This window comes from Pleurodeles waltl, chromosome 9 (assembly GCF_031143425.1).
Source record: "Pleurodeles waltl isolate 20211129_DDA chromosome 9, aPleWal1.hap1.20221129, whole genome shotgun sequence".
Classification (NCBI taxonomy): domain Eukaryota; kingdom Metazoa; phylum Chordata; class Amphibia; order Caudata; family Salamandridae; genus Pleurodeles; species Pleurodeles waltl.
In genome coordinates, this window is record NC_090448.1 from 415940362 (window position 1) to 415958945 (window position 18584).

At 44.4% G+C, this 18584-nt stretch overlaps 1 protein-coding gene across 1 annotated transcript in view; it reads right to left on the minus strand.

Annotated features, from left to right (window-relative positions):
- The window catches only part of LOC138259451 (estrogen-related receptor gamma-like), a 139345-nt gene that overhangs the window by 5715 nt on the left and 115046 nt on the right, over positions 1 to 18584 (minus strand). The gene's annotated exons all lie outside the window — the stretch shown is intronic.

Sequence of the window (18584 nt, forward strand, 5' to 3'; positions counted from 1 at the left end):
CACTGACTCCCCCAGCACAACCATCAGTTCATCCCTTACAGCAGTACCCTATGAGCTCTCTTTACAGGGGCTGGCCTTCATGTACGACCTTTGTGCAGTTCATTTGAACATAAAACCTGCACGTGTGACCATACTGAGAAATCAAAGGCAAGCCCTAAAAACGTTTTTTTTTTTCAAACTGCCCTTTTGGACCCGCTTTGTTTCCCCCTCATTTTTGACAGGTTTTTGGCTCTTCCCTGTCACAGGCACTTGGCCCACCTACACAAGTGAGGTATCATTTTTATCATGAGACTGAGGGGAATGTTGGTTGGTAGGAAATTTGTGCCATTGCGGTGATCCCACATAGAAATGTGGGGAAAATTTGTTTTTTTTCCAAAATTTGAGGTTTATCGAGGATTCTGGATAAGAAAACACTGGGGGATCCACGCAGTCACACCTCCCTGGACTCCTTTGGGTGTCTAGTTTTCAGAAATCTCTAGGATTGGTAGGTTTCCCTAGATGGCTGCTGAGCCCAGGACCAAAAATGCAGATGACCCCCTGCAAAAACAAGTAGTTTTGTATTTGATAATTTTGATGTGTCCACGTAGTGTTTTGAGGCATTTCCTGTCACGGGCACTAGACCTATCCACACAAGTGAGGTACCATTTTTATCCGGAGACCTGGGGGAGCGCTGTGTAGATGGAAGTTTGTGGCTCCCCTCAGATTCCAGAACTTTGCAGCACCAAATATGAGGAAAAGTGTTTTTTTTTGCTAAATTTTGAGGTTTGCTAAGGATTCTGGGTAACAGAACCTAGTGAGAGCACCACGGGTTACCCCATCCTGGGTTCCCCTAGGTGTCTAGTTTTCAGAAATGTCCAGGTTTGTTAGGTTTTCCTAGGTGCCAGCTGAGCTAGAGGCCAAAATCCACAGCTAGGCACTTTGCAAAAAACAGGTCAGTTTTCTTTGGGAAAATGTGACGTGTCCATGTTGTGTTTTGGGGCATTTCCTGTCTCGGGCACTAGGCCTACCCACACAAGTGAGGTACCATTTTTATTGGGAGACTTGGGGAAACGCTGGGTGGAAGGAAATTTGTGGCTCCTCTCAGATTACAGAACTTTCTGTCACCAAAATGTGAGGAAAAAGTATCTTTTGCCAAATGTTAAGGTTTGCAAAGGGTTCTGGGTAACAGAACCTGGTGAGAGCCCCACAAGTTACCCCATCCTGGATTCCCCTAGGTGTCTAGTTTTAAAAAATGCACAGGTTTGTTAGGTTTCCCTAGGTGCCGGCTGAGCTAGAGGACAAAAACCACAGCTAGGCACTTTGCAAAAAACAGGTCTGTTTTCTTTGGGAAAATGTGAGGTTTCCATGTTGTATTTTGGGGCATTTCCTGATGCGGGCACAAGGCCTACCCACACAAGTGAGGTACTATTTTTATCAGGAGACTTGGGGAAATGCTGGGTGCAAGTAAATGTGTGGCTTCTCTCAGATTCCAGAACTTTCTGTCACTGAAATGTGAGGAAAAGTGTTCTTTTTGCCATATTTTGAGGTTTGCAAAGGATTCTGGGTAACAGAACCTGGTGAGAGCCCCACAAGTCACCCCATTCAGAAATCCCTTAGGGGTCTAGTTTTAAAAAATGTTTAGGTTTGCTAGGTTTCCCTAGGTGCTGGCTGAGCTAATGTCCAAAATCCACAGCTAGGCACTTTCCAAAAAACACGTCAGACTTCAATGTAAAAATGTGATGTGTCCATGTTGCGTTTCCTGTCGCAGGCATTAGTCCTACCCACGCGAGTGAGGTACCATTTTTATCGGGAGACTTGGGGGAACACAGAAAAGAAGAACAAGTGTTATTGCACCTTGATTTTCTCTAAATTCTTTCCTTCCAAATGTAAGACAGTGTGTAAAAAAGACAACTGTTTGAGAAATGCCCTGTAATTCACATTCTAGTATGGGGTCCCCAGAATTCAGAGATGTGCAAACAACCACTGCTTCTCAATACCTTATCTTGTGCCCAATTTGGAAATACAAAGGTTTCCTTGATACCTATTTTTCACTCTTCATATTTCACCAAATGAACTGCTGTATACCCGGTATCCAATGAAAACCCATTGCAAGGTGCAGCTCCTTAATTGACTCTGGGTACCTAGAGTTCTTGATGAACCTATAAGCCCTATATATATCCCCACAACCAGAAGAGTCCAGCAGACGTAACGGTATATTGCTTTTGGAAATCTGACATTCCAGGAAAAAGTTACAGAGTAAAACGTGGAGAATAATTGCTGTGTTTTTTTTACCTCAATTTGAATATTTTATTTTATTTCAGCTGTTATTTTCTGTAGGAAAACCATGTAGGATCTACGCAAATGACCCCTTGCTGAATTTGGAATTTTGCCTACGTTTTAGAAATATTTAGCTGTCTGGGATCCACCATTGGTTTCACACCCATATCTGTCACTAACTGGAAGGAGGCACAAAAATAGTAAAAATGGGGTATGCCCCAGTAAAATGCCAAAATTGTGTTGAAAAATGTGTTTTTCTGATTCAAGTCTGCCTGTTCTTGAAAGGTGGGAAGATGGTGATTTTAGCACCGCAAACACTTTGTTGATGCCATTTCCAGGGAAAAAAAACACAAGGCTTCTTCTGCAGCCCTTTTTTCCCCATTTGTTTTATAAAAAAAACAAAATTTACGCTGTATTTTGGCTAATTCCTTGGTGTCCTCCAGGGGAACCCACAAACTCTGGGTACCTCTAGAATCCCTATGGCGTTGGAAAAAAGGACGCAAATTTGGCGTGGGTAGCTTATGTGTACAAAATGTTATGAGGGCCTCAGCCCAAACTATCCCAAATAGCTAACAAAAAGCCCTGGCACCTGAGGTGGAAAAGCCTGGCAGTGAAGGGGTTAAAGATTATTCTAATGTTTGGATTTTAAATGGATTGCTGATTAAATTGTTGAGCGGGTAAATCAAAGTAAGAAGTTGGACCTTACTCAGCAAATGCCGGAAAGTCACAAGGTTTATGAAAACTTAGGGGGCGACATGGACTTTACCAGTGAATTAATTCATTCATATTATTGAGTGGCATATTTTCCTTGAATATTTTCCTTGAATATATTACACTATAGTATCATTTTACATAATGTAATCTTGTTTTGATCACAAAAGTAATGTAGTATATTTTGAAGTACCATTAATGTCATTGTTTTGGTTCCTTAGGACCTAGTCTGTTTACAATGTCTTCTTATAATGGTGTCTGGGTGAACTATTTATTTTCTAAGGGTTATAGAACCTATGCTTGAAAGAGGCTGTAGAGCTGTAATCCATTTTCGTTTACATCGTAATAAACCTGATATTTTGACTGTGAGAAGGGCCTTAGAATCTTTACTGCTTTTTTTTATAATTATAAAAAAACTGTTTATTTACTGTTGTGTTTATATGTGGGAATAAAAAAAGTAGTATACAGTTTAGTATGTTTCACTATAATATTTAGAAAATATTATTTTACAGTTTAAAATTATCTAAAAAAATCGCTATTCTTACCTTGTTTTTGATGATATTCCATTCCACAATATTTCTGTCACAACAATTTTGGAACTCCTATTACAGGAAGAATATATTTATGCTAACAATATTTTTGATAATGTTTTTGTGCGCTGATATTATTGTAGTCGATATTTTGTGATGGAACCCTCTAATCACCTGCTTCTGGTAGTAAAGAGCAAAACGGAGACATTTTTCCACGGTCTAGTTCACGAAGTATTTTTTAAACATGCGAGCTTCACATACCTGCTAAACTTTAAATTACAAGAATAAAATGCTGTGAAATTAGACTTCGCTAAAATAAGTCATCAAAAATGCATAATAGGGCCTTTATTACGAAGGTCTCTGCATTTGGGCCTGTTAATTCGTCCCACGGAGCTACCAATAGGGGGAGTAAGGGTGGTTCGGCAGGCAGATGGCAGTTAATGGAGACTACATGTGTATGGAATCCTGAGGTTCCCCTTTGAAATTGTACTACTGGGATATATGGCACAAATCACCCATTAATTCTACAGTTACCCAACGTCCCACCTGGCTATGTTGTCCACTAAAAGCAGCTGGGATTTCTAGGTGAAAGGGAAATGATCTGCGGTGTTTCCATTCTCATAAATGTTATAACTGGCCCGATCGGTAAAAAGTAATAAATAGTACAGAGAATAATCCCTCTTTGGGCCACATTTAGCATCACTCTATGCAGAAAGCAATCCTTTTTTGGCAACTTTTACCCCCCATTATTGGCAAAGTCAACAGGTCAGGCATTAAAGTGATAAACACCATTTGTGCATGCCACACATGTAAGCATCATCAGTTAATGCCTGGTTTTACCTGAGTTAGCACATTAAACCCAAACCTATCGGCTCTGCCAGTGCACGTTTTTAGGTCTCGCCTACAGACAGCTTTTAGCTGGCTGTTTGCAAATGACCTCTTGTGGACCATACCAACAACTTACAGTGGATTTAGAGACAACTAACTGCTTACGTGAACTGGCTTTCTTGTCACTCTCATTTGCTATTTTTGTAACGGCTTTCTCCTGCAGCATATCATCTTTACTATCTTTTTGTTTGGGTGGCTTGTGTCCTTCCACTGCTCAGATTCAGAGTACTATTTTTTAATTTTTCTTTAAGAACTGCATGAGGGTAGCCGGTGTTTTCTCGCTCTTGCTCCAGTGCTGCTTCCCCCAAATACCTGCCCTGTGCACTGTTTTGCTTCTTCCTCCACAAGTAGTCTCCATCGCGTGCTGCTTCTCCCATACAATACCCGCCCCAACCCAACGTGCTCTGTGTTGCAGTCTCCTCCTCACACTGTGTTTATTCCTTTCTCCACGCCACCCAAGCTTTTTTTATTCCACCCTACCCCACCTTCAAAGTTCTGTTCCGTTATTTCTTTAGTTCTTGTTTTACCACATTTCAATATACTCTTGACCGTCTTGAAGATTATGAACATTGAACAAAAAGGTCACTAGAAAAAAAAAACATTAGTACTTTCCACACTTGTAGATCCATGTGAAAATACCGCTACGAAATTGCTCCACCAGTGTGGGCAGTCTAGTAACATCACTCTCCATATAGGGAATACCTTTCCCTTCGTTGTGAGGCACAAAGTGCAAGGGGGAAGCCATGTAGGGCTGATGTGCAGGATAAGAGCTCTGGGCTGAGTACTCTAACTGATTTGATATTGCTCTGACAGACTGTGAATTGCTTCAAATGACTGAGATCCGCCTCCAATGAGACTTAATTCAAGTCTGAATCGTTCCAGGGTGGGTAACAGAATGGGCGTTGAGTGTAGGCAGGGTCGCCCCCATGCATTTTGGGCGGGTGGTGAGCTCCTCTAAGCAGAGGGTGGGACTAACAGATTAGTTTGTGGGTGGTACTTGGGAAAGGAGTTAAAGTAAGGGGTGATGTGCAGTTTATCCTCTTTTTGGCTAATATCCTTACACACCTGGGAGCTGGGCGTTGGATTGTTACAGATCAGATGATTCCATCTCGAGGGAACAGTAAGGGATAGGTGTTTGGAGAATGAAGGTTGATGAAAAGGAAAGGCTGAAGGACATGGACGACATTTGAAAGAGAGAACATCAGGAAGGTAATTGAGAAGTCTGTAGGACGATTTAGAGAGCTAAAATAATCTGACTTGGTTGTGGGCTCTTTGAGCCATTGAGTTACTGGGAGATTTAATGATTAGGGAATGTGAGGAAATCAGATGGATTAGTGAGGTAGGGAATATTAGTTGTAAGGGATGTTGCCAAGGGTTTGTAAACAAGACCTGTCCTATTAAAATTGATGTTTTTGCTTGACATCGCTGCTCTGTGGTTATTTGGCACCATCCCACTAGAAGGAAAATATTTCCCTCACTCCACTAACGTAAACTAAATTATTTGGAAGAGGAGGACCTAGCTAAAAGACTTCTCCATAGGGACCAAGGGCCAGATGCGCAACTCGCAATTTCCAATTCGCAAAATCGTATGCAGAATGGTGTCTCAGACACCATCTGCAAATCGCAAGCGGGTCGCAAAGACCCACCTCATTAATATTAATGAGGTGGGTCGCAATTGCGACCCCCTTGCGATTCCCTGCACTCACAGGGATGGTGGCCTGCTGGAGACAGCAGACCTCCATGTCTGTGACTGATTTTTTAATAAAGCAGTTTTTTTTTTTGTATTGCAGCCCGTTGTCCTTAAAGGAAAACGAGTTGCAATACAAAAGAAAAAATGAAACCATTTGGTTTCGTTTTTTCAGAGTAGGCAGTGGTCCATTGGACCACTGCCTGCTCTGAAAAAACATTTTTGCCGACATTCACAAAGGGGAAGGGGTCCCGTGGGGACCCCTTCCCTTTTGCGAATGAGTTAGCACCCACTTGAGATGTGTGCTGACTGCGAATTGCAATGCGAACCGCAAATAGGAAGGGAACACCCCTTCCTATTTGCGAGTCGCTTTTCTATTTTGCGAGTCGGTACCGACTCGCAAAATGGGAATGTGCATTGGGATGCGTGTTTTGCATGGCGCAAACTGCAAATTTCGCAGTTTGCGCCATGCAAAACGCTTTCTACATCTGGGCCCATGAGAGGGTTCCATACAGACTTTTCTTCAGGCATTCTATGCTTAAAAGGCATCAACTACTAATGCTTGACTATCCCACATCACACCTTTCTTTCAGAAGTAGAGATGAGTTGAGTGATTTTCTTATTTCTCTCTCTCTCGATCTCTTCAGCCTGGTAGAACACCTGTATTTTTTTGCCCCTTCTTCCACCTCTCCCCTCACACCAACAACAGTGCGTAATTTAAGATGGCATTGCTGCAGGATGGTTCTACTGGCACTCATTTTTGGAGACTGGTGCATATTTTTCCTCAGCAGACTTTCGTCCAGAGCAAGTCAGTGAAAAACACAAAAAGGGAAGATGAAAGATGAAGAGAAAGATGGAAAAACTGCGGCAAAGGGAGAAGCAGGGGTGAAAAAGAATCTGCAAGAGCGAGATAATGTGACATGGAATGTATGGTGGTGGATGGAATAAGGGGGAGATGGAATCAAAACTAAACAGCCTTGGTATGCGGCAGGCCTGATATTTGTGGCGCCAGTTGCAGCTTCTGAACAAAACTTTAGGCCCAACACATATGGGGGCATATTCACAAGAAAGTAGTGCATCGGTCCAGATGCGCCATTTTTCTTGTGTCGCCCCTGCCCCACCAAACGACACCATGGTTGCTCTGTATTTAGAATACTGCGCACCATGTCGGTCGTTAGAACAATAGTGTCAACCTTTTTGACGCTATTCTGGCGCTTTGTTCCACCAGTCACCAAAATGTTGACGCTAGTGCAGCAAAACACAGAGAGGTCCATTGATTAAAATGGATGTATCATTTTACAGCCTGCTCTAAGCAGGCGTTAAAAATGATGGAAAAAATGGTGCAGTGAAATGTAAATTTCACTGCGCATTTTTTTCAGGCCTCCCTGTGCCTGCATGCCCCCCTTGCATACACTATGCCTGGTGTAGGCATAATATGGTGCAGGAGAAAGGCCTCCTTAACGCCGCCTTAGAGTAAAAAAAAGCATGGCGCTATGGTGGCACAAAGTGGTAGGAGAGGCTTGTAAATATGCCCCATTATTTTACAAATTAAGCATCAGCAACGAGGAATCTTGTCACCTTTGCATCACACTGCTCTTTTCTGATTCAGTAGGAAGACTGTGAGAAGTGAAACCAATAGGCATATCCTTTAAAGCAGAGCTGGCCCTTGCTCGGATAGTGCCTTAGGCGAACAGATATGTGGCGCTCTACCTGTTGAATAAAAGGAGCCAGCAGAGGGGGCCCTTCTGTGTGCTAAATGCAGCTGTGACTGGTCTCTGAGTACGAACACTTTCCTTTCCTGCCCCAACTCACCTGAATCACCCACAGATTATCTCCATCGATCTGATGCCATGTTGTTTGTGAGGGAAGTTGGGGTTGTTGATGATGGTGGCGGCAGGAGGTGGAAGGAGATAGGAGGGCAAGGAAGGGGGACAAGAGTGTAAAATCAGCACATGCACCATGTTAAAAATGATCAAAAAGGACTTTACACCTAATAACTGGAGACGTGATAGGAGCGCTGCTGTTTGCATGCCTCCAAAGCAGGCAGCTCGGCGCGCCCCTCTGAAGATCAGCGCCTTGGGCCCGGGCCCAGCTCACCCATGCCAAAAGCCTTTAAGCAGCATAGGATGAATGCGAATCACTAGCAGAGTCTGTAACAACCACACAGGCTTCTTCAAACAAACACCCCTTAAATCTGACCGAGTACCCTTATGTCACCCCGTTCAAAATGTTCAGATTTCCTGTTTGACCCATTTAATCCTAAAGTTAAGAGATATCGTGTAGCCCCCACCGTTTCCCATGCCAATGATACTTAAAGTGTGCGTTATAGGCTAAGGGGCCAATAAGTATCCTTTGTACCCATGTTAGAGGTGCTAATACTAGTATGCCTAAGCAGGGACATGTCTTGCCTTGTGACCATTTTATTCTTCACACCAGCATGAACTTGTGAAAGCTGACTCCATGGTATCTGCAAAAAGACTGTGCTGACTTTTACGGTGCCGGCGGAGGCCAGTGCTTTTTTTTATCAAGCAGTGGGCACCATCATTCATTTTTGGGGCCCATACTCCTTTTTCATCATCAGTCTTTGACCCAGGCCACGAGAAAGGAAAGCAGAGGAGGAAGAAAGGAGGAAAGGAAAGACCCGAAAGCAGTGACAGTAAAAAAGCAGGGATGAACTAGAACCATCAAAAGTGAGATAAAGAGACAGGATGTGTAAGGTGGTGGAAGACAGAGGCGTGAGGTGAAATCAAGTCTAGGCTGCTTTGGTATTCTGCAACGCACCACTCCTCCGCAGCAGCAGTGGGCTCCTAAGAAAAAAAAATGCGTGTCCCTGCAGCAATTCCTTTTTTACTTTTTGCAACATAACACTACAGAGAGCGATAAGATAGTAAGAAATGAGACAAGAAGAGAAGCAACAAGCCCCTACCCAATTCAGATGATTTTTGATGTGCATGTGGCTTTCACTTATATTCTGAATTTGTACAAACTGACACATAGTTACTGGGTCCTCAATGATAAATGGATGTGTGAAACTCATAAAATGTATCATTTCCTCAGTTCACAATCAATTTATAAAAGAAGGTTTGAAGGAAGAAAACATGTTCTGCAGTTTTCTAAAACACTGCAGATTTTGTGACAAAGTTCAACACAGTCTTTGAGCTGCTGAGTGACAAGAACTTCTTTGGCCTGATGTGGTGGAAGAGACTATTTGTCTCTAGTTTCCCATAGTGCTCCCCTCGTCCTTATAGGTTTCTGTTAATAACACTGAGAAATTGTGTTTCGAAGAACCATACATAAACCTACTCGAGAGTCCAATCCAAATGCTGCATTAAGGTTACTAGATGACTACTTGTTCTCGGGGCTCCATGGTTTATTTCTGGCCTTGCGTTTAATAGTTCAATGCGTTCCGGACTTGTAGTCCTGCTTTAACCCAACTGAACCAAAGAGACCATAGGTCTTGATTATAGTAGCGTGGAGAGTACACCATGGGGTACCCAATGACGTGTTCTAATCTGGTAAAGTTATGCTAAACTTTGTCAACTTTAGAACATCAAGATGTTATAGAGGAGGCATTATCAACTACTACACATGTACCAGAAAAATGCTTGCCAATGACCTGGGAGGGAGGAAGAGTTTAGTAGTCACTACAATACAGTAAGGTTTTATATCACTGACAAATGCTGTCATATCTAACAAGACCATGTGACAGGAAAACAAAACAAAACAGATGAGGTCCACACCAATGGTCTATCTTGGATATCAAGATCTCGAGCTACATGGAAGTTTTGGGCTTATAAAAGCAAGCAGTTGATACCCACAGAGAGCCATATATTTTCTACCCATTCCTCTGTCCTACCGATATGTGAATGGACAACAGCCATCATTATTATATACGTAGCTCTGTGTCCAATAAAGAGGAAGTTATCAGCAGTGTTGCAAAGTCCCCCTATGTTAGGAGCTTTGATGGTGGCTGGTGCCTTCAGACACCCTACAGAGATGTCCTGGGAACTCACTATAGCATATTCTGAATTTTCTAACCAGACGTTTGCCTACTGCCAAGCTGCTGCTAAGAAAACAAGTAGTTGAGCTTAGAACTTAAAGGTGATTGTGCAAGTTCTAGGACACCTTCTGTTCAACTTTCCCTGGTATGACCTCTCTCTGCCCTGCCATGTGCTGAAGAATAATTAAAGATGCTATCTCATTAGAAAGAAGCCTATCTATCCATCAACAAGATTGATCACCTTATAATGAAAAAATCAATCTTTTAATTGCAGCTGTCGCTCCCACTTTCTGTCTTGTCGCTGGAAAAATGGTCTTGGCGCTTAAGCAGATGCACAATTGTAAAACAGCTGCAACATGCTGTTATTTCCTAAAACAATAAGGAAAGGGAATCAATTATTGTTTTGTCAAAGAAACAGAAGGAGCTTTAGAAGCAACTGAAGGAATGGAAGAACCCGATCCAAGCAATAGGGAAAAGGCTTGTTGCATGTGACTTACAACTCAATATGTCTAACACATGCAGCGGTGAAGCCATGAAGACGATGTGTGGTCTCAGGAGACTAATCTGTTATTGAACCACAAGGGCATACCTGTGAGTTCACCAGACCATTCAGCAAAAAAGGAAGCAGATTACTGCTCAATGGTGGGAGTGGGTAGAAATAAAAACCAGACATTAGCGCTTCAAGGATGTTAAAACTGGATCAGGAAAGCTCAGTCTGGGTTTTAAAGGACCAGCTTTAATCGTTGTCCAATAGAATAACAAACAACAGTCCGAAAAACAAAATGACACTGAAACTTTTGTTCCAGATTTCAACCATTAGGAAACATTTTTCGACGTTTCGACCCCAAACAAATTCAAGGGGCCTCCTCAGGATGCCGTCATCAGACTACCACACCGATGGCTAGCTTATTCTTCTTACTCTGAAGGCTGTATGTAACGGACAAAAAATGTGCAAATCGTCACTGACATAATCCAAGATGTCAGTTTGTGCTTGAAAGCTGCCACGTCAATGCAACACAGTCGGGAGCTCATAACCCTGCTCACACACCACAGGCGATCAGAGTTTGCTACAGTTGGCTGTTATGGCAGAAGCTGATTTCAGGTCCGGGGGGGGTGTGGGGGGGCGAAGGTAGGTGTTTCTGTTCAGGAGGAGGGAGCATGACCACCCTCTCGAGACCCTGAAAGTCCCTAAATCCTGGGGCTGCAGTAAAAAAAGAAGGGAGGGAGTGCCTAAAAAGGCCCAGGGACCCCATCCCCCCAGGGCCAAAATGAATAATAAATTGGGTGGGGGGGCACGGACCAAGTCCACGAGCCGAAAAAGGCCCGGGACCCCAAACCCCTGGCTAAAATGTATGATAAAAGGGGAGGGGTGTCACACAGCCCCCCTCCCTGAGCCTTAAGAAGGCCTCAGGGATCCTATCCCCGGAACTATAACAGTAACTAAAAGGGAGGGGGGCTACATGCCCCCCAGAGCCTTTAAAGGCCCCAGGACCCCATTCACCCCCAGGCCTGATCAGTTACTGTGTCCCAAGGAGCACACCCCTTGGATGAAGTTTGCTTCTGTCTGGCGGGAGCATTTTTAATTCTCTCACCAGATGGAAGCACGCATGCCATTCCTGCCTACAGAAGTGAGGCAGGGAAGGCATGTCTGCTCCCAGCAGGCAGGAGATTTAAACATGCTCCCGCCGGCTGGGAGCAGACTTCTGCTCTGTTTCTCTGCCTGCACTCTTGTGGGCAGGGAAACACAACAGATATTGCTCCCACCTCGAGGGAGCAGGCAAAAAACAGCTGCTCCTTCTGGACAGGAGCAGTGCCGGCTATTGCAGCAGGTGGGGAGCTGGCTGGGGCTGCAGAGGCCCTGGTGGCTTCCCGCAGTCCCCAATGTGTGGTTTATGGGTGTCTCGGGTGCCCACCGTGGCACCCACCTCAGGTCCTGGGAGATGGGGTCCTCAGGGCCTATTAAGGCTCAAGGAGGAGGTGGATGTCACACAGCTGTCACCCCTTTTTAGTTCAATTCGGCCCCTGGAGACGGGAGTCCCTGGGACCTAATAACACTCTGGGAGGAAGGTGGAGCTCCCCCCCCCCTTTAATATGTGTTGCTTGGTGGGTGCCCCAGATGGACACCGAGGCACCCACCTATAATTTAAAGAGGCCTTGGGTGCTTGAGCCCCCGGGGCCACAATAGGCTGAGGGAGGGGGCCACAGAGCCCCTTCCCCTTTTTAATATTAAAATTGTCAGGGTTAAATACCCTGCCGCCCTAGCCTTTCTTGTTGGGGGGGTCCCTCAGGCCCAAATTATTTTTTTTAATAGAACTGAGGTAAAAAAATGACGTCTATGTATTTTTTTAATAAAATAAATGACCCCAGGAGAGGACAAGGTCAAACAATATTTTTGTATGAATTTTCTTAAAAAGGAAACTCAAACCCTTAGTAAGTTTATGTAATATTTTCCATAATTCAAAGACATTGTTCTGTGACATCGCCTGTAAGAGAAACAAGTATTGACAAAGACAACATGTTTGATCCAGGTTCACTGGTTTGCTCAATATCTATTTTTATGAACATGAAACTACTGCCTGCACTAGGGATCACCTGGAAGGTAAATGTGAGGGAGGGTCTGCTTCAATTGACAGTGGAAGACAGAGTGTGTGTCTTGGCTAGACATATGCATGCGTGTTGAGTTTTTATTTGTCCACTGACCATTTTCCTATACCCATGGCCGATGGAGTCATGTGGCAATGGAAGGCCAAATTATGTGACACGGTTGATAAATGTATGCGCCAAAACATTTCAAATTATGTGCTATAATGCAGTACAATCGATGACTATATTATTTAATTATTTTGTCATTTCAACAACTGTCTCGGCAGTGTTGCAAATCACAGCCATTGCAAAGAACAACATTTTGGTGCTTGTTTTTATAGTAACCTTTGATCAATTTGAGGCAGAATTTGTTTTGTGAAACACACTAATGCTGCATTTGATCTTCATAATCTGCTAATAAAAAAGGCGTGAGGAGACACATGCATGTATATGTGCCATGATGCTGCAGGTGCCCATGTCATTCTGTAGGCATATGAATGCATGATGATGTGCTTTTATTTACTGTCCAAAGATGGCAAACACCACTTGGAGCAGTAGTAAAAAATTAGCCTTCATTTGCATGAAAACATATTTTTTTAAACGGAATGGCCAGGTCGCAAATGGCAGCTGATGGGCCCTCTAAGTAAAATGTTAAAATATAAAAAATAGTGTTTGTTTTTAAGAATTTCAAGTTTGAGAGAACAACAGGGAAGCAGGTGGGGGAGTGGGTGAAAGGAAGACATAAACAAAAAATCAGGAGTGTGGACAGCAATGGACAGGAGTGGGGGAGGATTGAGTAACAATGCGCAAATCGGGGTAGGGTGGGTATTTGAGGGAAGATACAGAACACAAGAGACAGAGCAAGAAAACACATGCACCTCATGGAATGCTCAAAGAAAACGAAAAATGTAGTTTCTGAATGTGATCAGTGGAAGGCTGTAAGTCATCCAATCAAAAGGATGATGAAGAAGCAGGATAGGGTCAAACACAAGAAGAGGAAGGAGAGCAATTGATTAGGTTGCAAACAAATGAGAGTAACAAGACAGCCAACCAATGGTAAGCAATGCACTGGCTCTAAGCTGTAAGGTTTTGTATGGTCTACAAGAGGTCTTTAACAAATAGAGAGCTAAATGCTGTCTGTAGGGAAGACCTAAAAATGATTGTGAGCGAAAAGCTATATGAGAGGGAAGCTAACTCAACAGCACTGTAAAGGTCTGTAGAAGTTGTAAAAGAGGACCGCCAGGAGCTGTAAGATATGCAGATACAGAAACTTCTAAGTCAACAGTGATGTGCAACAGTAGAAGAGGATCACATCTCCATTGGTTTTGCTTCCTCTTTTCTGATACAAAAAAGTTGTTTTATGTGGAGGTGGCTCAGTGTCTAAAGCCAATGGACCTGGAGTAGACCAGAGCTCTTGGGACTGATTAGGTATCAGATTTGGCACTTAAGATGGAGGCCACTGCGGAGGTCGAAAATTGATAGCCCCCATCCAGTGTATCAAGAGTCCGTCCCTCCTGAAAACAGTGATCCGGCTGAACTGGCTGCCAAGATGAGAAAGGACCATCTCCAGCAAGTGGGGAAGGTCTCCTGATTCAGTAGGGGCTGGCGGACCCCTGGACTTTGCCTTATGGATGTCTGCGAGCCTCTCAATGCAGAGAGTGCTGGTAGCAAGGAAGCCACGGCCGTGACTCTCGTCCAGGGGAGGCCCATGAGCAGCAGCCCCGGGAACAGTAAATAAGGCCGGCAGGAGTTCCTCAGGCACACAGAAAGTCGTAAGAGGACCCCCCCCAGGCCTGCGAGTGCCCGCGAGAACATTTTCTCCACAGGGCCCACTGTGTCTGTCTGCTGAAAAATGGCAGTGGCCCTCAACAGATGACGAGCGGCCCACATGGAGACCCAGACCCAGGTACTGTGGAGTGGGGGAGAGAAGAGGTCCATAAAGGGAGTTCAGAAACCCACACTGGGAGGGGGACGCCCAACTGTGGTGCTGTGGAGAGAGGCTTACCCTGTTGACCCTGGAGTGAATGCTGAGTTGGGTTCCAAGTATGAAAATGGTCTGGGGACTGTCTTCTAGTAGTAATGGGGGTGGCTTCTTCCCCCCACCAAGGAGCAGGGTACATCAACTAAACTGGAGGCCTCCACCCTGAATGACCAAAACTCTGAGTGCCTAGACCGGGGGACCTTAACTGTAACTGGGTGGCCCCCAGGTTTTATGAGAGCAAAGACAGGAGCAACAGCCGATGGAAGATCGTGCCACAAGAGGTGGGACCCCAGCCTGCAGGTTCTGACATCCTGAAGGGACAAACCAATCTCCATGGCCTGAGACCTGGGAGATGACTGCTCATCTTCGAGAAGAGGAAGGCTGAAACTAAGTAATCCACCGGGGCAATGCCCAAAGCTCGCCCAACTGTGAAAGCTGCTTCTGCCCAAAGAACCACTGCCTGATGTCAGCTGAAGGCACTTGTGCCAACTGGGGAGAAGTGGTTGGCCCCTGAAGGAGGTTCGGCTGGTGCTGCTGCGCAGGTGGGTCATCCCCAGGCTGAGGAGTCAGCCCAATAGGGGAAGGGGGCCAGAGAGGTGGGCGTCCGGAGTCTTCAGTGCCCCGTGAGACCCTGGTGCCAGGCAGTTCCCATTCTCCTCACCTGGGGAGACAGGACATTGGAGTGTGTGAAAAGCTGACCCCGAAATATAGATGGCGTGCACCAAACATACACATCTGGACCCCGCTCAGACTAAAAACAGTGATCACATAAACATGACACTACTCAGTCACCCCATGCCTACTGAGGGACTGGAAACTCACACAGCAGCAATAATAGCGGCCATAGGAGAGACCAAGTTGATACTGGAAGGGAAGACTGATGCAGAGACAGTCAACCTTGGCTTGATCGCTGTCTGGCAGAGAAACGGAGAAAGAGGTTCAGTGCTTGCAGTCCATGATCAAGGACCATGAGACATAACTGAGGCAGCTGCAACAATAAATGGGGCTGCTCAGTGACTGGGTAGAAGACACGGTGGGAATAAAATATAGCCGGGTGGAGAGTTTCTAAGTGCGCATGTCAGTTTGGCCAGCCCTGGAGGACCGACCAAACTGACATGCACACTTAGAAGCGCACCACTACTCCTTCTCCACTTGTTGACGTGGAGAAGGCTGGCCCCGCCCCACCCTATGAAAGCCCAAGAATAAACGGATAATAAAATAATTTTATTATCTTTATTTTTCTGCTTTCAGCAGTGGGGTGATGCTCCTCCACCATAGCGGAGTGGCTGCCCCTGTCTTTGCCCCTTGTGCCACTGCACCTGCTACACCATCCAAATCATGGCCCTGCAAGATAACTGCGCTTGTGACCACTTGATCAGTGGTAAGATATAGCAATAATCGGTGTTCAGTGAGTTTCCTATAGCTTTTGGCCCTTGTGCCACTGCACCTGCTACACCATCCAAATGGTGGCCCCTGGCGTCTGCAAGGTTGTTGCACTTATGACCACTTGTTCGGTGGTAACATATAGCAATAATCTGTGCTCAGTGGATGTCTGAGAGCTTTTGGGCCCTTGTGCCACTGCACCTGCTGCACCATATGAATCGCAGCCCCTAGTGCCTGCAAGGTAACTGTGCTTGTGATCACTTGTTCAGCAGTGACATATACCAATAATCGGTGCTGAGTGGGTTTCCTAGAGCTTTTGGCCCCTGTGCCACTGCACCTGCTGCACCAGCCAAATCATCGCCCTAGTGCATGCAAGGTAATTGTGCTTGGGACTGCTTATTCAGAGACAACATATAGCAATAATCAGTGCTCGGTGGGTTTTCTAGAGCTTTTGGCCTCTGTGCACTGCACCGGCTGCACCATGGAAATCATCTCCCTAGTGCCTGGAAGGTAACTGTGCTTGTGACTGCTTGCTGAGTGGTAACCTATGGCAATAATCAATGCTCAGTGGGTTTTCTGGAGCTTTTGGCCCCTGTGCCAATGCACCTGCTGCTCCATCCAAATCATGGCCCTACTGCCTGCAAGGTAACACGAGAAAATCATTTATATCTATTAATAATATATGTGTTCCAAAAAATGCACAATTGCTGACGGAATACATAATTATTTTGTACGTAAACAAACACAAAAGCATTCATAAAAAAGTGCCTTTAAACTTATCCAACTCTCCAAACCCAGTTGCCACAGATGTCATAAATAAAGCATATGCTTTACACATGAAAGTGAAAACCAAGCATTGTTAAATTGTTTTACGATGTTGCTGGCTTATTTCTGTGAAAAAGTCTAATTCTGTGCTTGACAATGAATGGGCCATAAACAGTGTAAATTGCGCAAGATCACCATATGCTTTGCTGACGCTGACACTGAAATTCAGTTTTGTACTTTGTTCCTAAAAACACAGCTTCACAAATTAAATGGTCTAAAAAAAGAATTATTTTGCAAAAAACATCTAAAAGTTTTGTGCAGATGAAGAACAAGATACCTTAGAGATAGCTATGTCTAAAATAAAATAAAGGGCACAAGCAGACTCCATAGAAAAGGCTGCATTCCACTTTCCTATAAAGCCTGTCACTTTGAAGTCATCTGAAGGCAAAACCAAATAACCAGGCTTCCAAGTAAACACAGCTTGACATTTGACACCAGTCTTTGAATGCCCAACAAACTTGACAGATAAGAACAAGATTCAAAGGCATTTTGACAGAAAAGGAGTTTGTGGAAGTATTCAGTGAACACAGAATTCTCTTCCAGCAGGAAGAACTGAATCTGGAGAGCCTAAAACAAATACAGCCATCAAATGGGAAGGAAGAAAACGTGTGTTACAAACTGCAGAGCCAATGGCAAGCGATGGACAGAATGCATTCCCTGGTCAACTTTCAGGAACTCTACAAGATGTCTTTAGCAAACCAGAGAGCTCCACTGTCTGGTAGGCTGTGACCTAAAAGGGAGCTGAATACGAGTTGCACACTGGTGGCAGAAGAAAGCTCAGCACATGTAATTGCCATTACTAAGCAGTGACACCTCATCAGTACCATGCAATTAGAAGTTACACCCCTCAGAATGGGGAATAACATTGCGGGCATGCAATTACTGTGCAATACTCCACAAGGTATTCATTTTCCAAAAGGTTTAACACACATTTAGCACCGGCTCTGAGAAATTGGCAAATGTATGTGGGGCTTCTGCGTGGTTTGAGAATCAGTGGGGTTTAGGGAAGGTATTGAAGTGAAGAAGCAGGTTAGTTCGTAGAATAAGGTCTGGCTGAGTTTGCAGTCAAAGCCTTATGCAATTTTACCGGCCGGTAAAATCAGGTCCAGTTTTCCTGTATCCGGGAAAACCAAGTGTGAGAACACCAAGCCACTTGTGATTAGGCAAACCACATCACACCCAGAACAACCGCACTGACTAACTTGTAATTAGGCCCTAAATGTGCTCAATATGGGTGGGCGACATAACAACGTTTTTTTTGTTTCCGTAATAAACATAATGTTCCTGAAAATTATGCAAATTAAATGAAATACATTTGTCGGTTGTTCGAGTGGAAACTGAATACATCTATTGCTTACAAAAAATAATGAGAGATACTAAAGAAGGCTGGTTCAAACAGCAAATGTCTCGTAGGAACAGTTCCCTGTCGTCATTTTTGTTCTTTAACCTGTCTTCTGAGGGTGAACATTATGTAAAAAACGTAACCAGGAGGAAAAAAAAAATTATGCACAAAAATGTTAAAATCGCCACTCACCGATTAGTCTCGACGAAACATATTACACTTGTAAAAATAATTCACTGGGGCCTTGAGCTTTCCAGGCCAACGTGCCATTAAAAAAGCCAAGTGGCCTTACATTACAGCCTAGTGGCCCGTCCGTGGCAAGTCCGATTCTTCACAATGAAGAAGGCTGCTCCCTAGCACTCCTGGCTGCAGGCCAACACACCCTGGCCTACTATTGA